Source organism: Ambystoma mexicanum, chromosome 5q (genome assembly GCF_040938575.1).
Source record: "Ambystoma mexicanum isolate Mex_15411 chromosome 5q, UKY_AmexF1_1, whole genome shotgun sequence".
Taxonomy (NCBI): Eukaryota; Metazoa; Chordata; class Amphibia; order Caudata; family Ambystomatidae; genus Ambystoma; species Ambystoma mexicanum.
In genome coordinates this window covers 526,979,751-526,982,834 of record NC_090933.1, presented here as the reverse complement: position 1 = coordinate 526,982,834, position 3,084 = coordinate 526,979,751, and the positions used below count along the sequence as shown (strand labels likewise).

Below are 3,084 nucleotides of genomic sequence, written 5' to 3'. Positions count from 1 at the left end.
TTCACCATTTTTCACCATTTTCACCATTTCACCATTTTCACCATTTCCATTTTCTACTATGCCAAAACGTTACACATTTCCGCACCAAGGCTGGCAGCGGGCGTGAAACTATGCAACAGAGAGAAATAAAATGAGAAGCAAGCACCTTCTCTATTCAGCTCTCGGGTCTATGGGGCCGGCATTTAAAGTCTCCTACCAGCAGGGCACGTTCGGGACTACACAGCGCCCCCCAGCAAAATAATAGCCTGCACCCACCCTCTACTCCTGCATATATCTTTGGCAGAAGTTTGAACAAAATTCCAGGATCCACCCCTGATGGGACTTGAACCCACGATCGCTGGTTTATGTAGGCCACTGCCTTATCCATAAGGCCACTGGGGCCTCTCAGCCAACAGCTCGAGAGTTCTTTCTTTTCCTCTTCTCTCACTGGTGTCACCTGTACTGGCCCACTGATAACTACGGGAGCATTGGATCACGTCCAAAGCTGCACTGTCCCATAACACGCGTGCAACCTGCACCTGCTTGCACTCGGCTGGACACTTCCGCTTTATGGGACACACGTTGGAAAGTGGACTCAATTTCCAGAACTCAATCTTACCTGTTTAGTATTCTGACGCTCTATTGGAAAATATGTCCATCTGGTAAACATGACAAATGCACTCCAACGCTGGGCCTTTGGCTCCAAGCAGCATGCAAGCGGCCTTAAACAGCAGGCAAGCACCTTCTCAATCGAGCTCTCGGGTCTATGGGGTTGGTGTGCAGCCTCCGGATCACAAGCGCAGGTCCAGCGTGAAAGGGCGTGGCAGTGGAGTCACTCTGCTATTCAGACCTAGTTGGCCAATCTTCATTGCAATGGATGGCCATCTGCAGCTTTATTTGTAGCTCCATTACTTTTTGTTTTGGGCAAAAAGGTGAGATTGTGATTCTTTCCCCTGGCAGATGAAGAGAAGCGACTTTAAGCACTACAGGTCCCTGGACAGCCAAGCAAGTGCGAGCTAAAGACTAAGCTGTCCTTTAAGATCATTTGCTCAGAAGGGGAATTAGCTCAGATGGTAGAGCGCTCGCTTTGCATGCGAGAGGTAGCGGGATCGATGCCCGCATTCTCCAGCAAGAAACGTTTCTTCCATTTCACTTTTTTTATTCAAAACTCTTAAATCCTCGCAAATGAGGCATGCGCTGCTGGCTTCAGGGTGTTTACTATCGTCCCAAAAGTCTTCCGTCCATTTTCTACTATGCCAAAACGTTACACATTTCTGCACCAAGGCTGGCAGCTGGCGTGAAACTATGCAACAGAGAGAAATAAAATGAGAAGCAAGCGCCTTCTCTATTCAGCTCTCGGGTCTATGGGGCCGGCATTTAAAGTCTCCTACCAGCAGGGCACGTTCGGGACTACACAGCGCCCCCCAGCAAAATAATAGCCTGCACCCACCCTCTACTCCCGCATATAACTTTGGCACCATTGTTCACCATTTTCACCATTTCACCATTTTCACCATTTCCATTTTCTACTATGCCAAAACGTTACACATTTCCACACCAAGGCTGGCAGCGGGCGTGAAACTATGCAACAGAGAGAAATAAAATGAGAAGCAAGCACCTTCTCTATTCAGCTCTCGGGTCTATGGGGCCGGCATTTAAAGTCTCCTACCAGCAGGGCACGTTCGGGACTACACAGCGCCCCCAGCAAAATAATAGCCTGCACCCACCCTCTACTCCCGCAAAAAACTTTGGCAGAAGTTTGAACGGGACTCGAACCCACAATCCCTGGTTTAGTAGACCACTGCCTTATCCATAAGGCATTCTGACGCTCTATTGGAAAATATGTCCATCTGGTAAAAATGACAAATGCACTCCAACGCTGGGCCTTTGGCTCCAAGCAGCGTGCAAGAGGCCTTAAACAGCAGGCAAGCACCTTCTCAATTCAGCTCTCGGGTCTGTGGGGTTGGTGTGCAGCCTCTTGATCACAAGCGCAGGTCCAGCGTGAAAGGGCGTGGCAGTGGAGTCACTCTGCTATTAAGACCTAGTTGGTCAATCCTCATTGCAATGGATGGCCATTTGTAGCTCCATTGCTTTTTGTTTTGGGCAAAAAGGTGAGATTGTGATTTTTCCCCTGGCAGATGAAGAGAAGCGACTTTACGCACTACAGGTCCCTGGACAGCCAAGCAAGAGCGAGCTAAAGACTAAGCTGTCCTTTAAGATCATTTGCTCAGAAGGGGAATTAGCTCAGATGGTAGAGCACTCGCTTAGCATGCGAGAGGTAGCGGGCATCCCGCATTCTCCAGCAAGAAACTTTTCTTTCATTTGACTTTTTTTATTCAAAACTCTTAAATCCTCGCAAATGAGGCATGCGCTGCTGGCTTCAGGGTGTTTACTATCATCCCAAAAGTCTTCCGTCCATTTTCTACTATGCCAAAACGTTACACATTTCTGCACCAAGGCTGGCAGCTGGCGTGAAACTATGCAACAGAGAGAAATAAAATGAGAAGCAAGCACCTTCTCTATTCAGCTCTCGGGTCTATGGGGCCGGCATTTAAAGTCTCCCACCAGCAGGGCACGTTCGGGACTACACAGCGCCCCCCAGCAAAATAATAGCCTGCACCCACCCTCTACTCCCGCATATAACTTTGGCACCATTTTCACCATTTCACCATTTTTCACCATTTTCACCATTTCACCATTTTCACCATTTTCACCATTTCCATTTTCTACTATGCCAAAACGTTACACATTTCCGGACCAAGGCTGGCAGCGGGCGTGAAACTATGCAACAGAGAGAAATAAAATGAGAAGCAAGCACCTTCTCTATTCAGCTCTCGGGTCTATGGGGCCGGCATTTAAAGTCTCCTACCAGCAGGGCACGTTCGGGACTACACAGCGCCCCCAGCAAAATAATAGCCTGCACCCACCCTCTACTCCCGCAAAAAACTTTGGCAGAAGTTTGAACGGGACTCGAACCCACAATCCCTGGTTTAGTAGACCACTGCCTTATCCATAAGGCATTCTGACGCTCTATTGGAAAATATGTCCATCTGGTAAAAATGACAAATGCACTCCAACGCTGGGCCTTTGGCTCCAAGCAGCGTG

At 48.6% G+C, this 3,084-nt stretch overlaps 1 non-coding gene across 1 annotated transcript; it reads left to right on the top strand.

Annotated features, from left to right (window-relative positions):
- The first annotated feature begins 1,034 nt into the window (after positions 1-1,034).
- Positions 1,035-1,107, top strand: TRNAA-UGC (transfer RNA alanine (anticodon UGC)). The gene has a single exon. It is a non-coding gene; the product is annotated as a tRNA-Ala (tRNA).
- Positions 1,108-3,084: the final 1,977 nt, after the last annotated feature.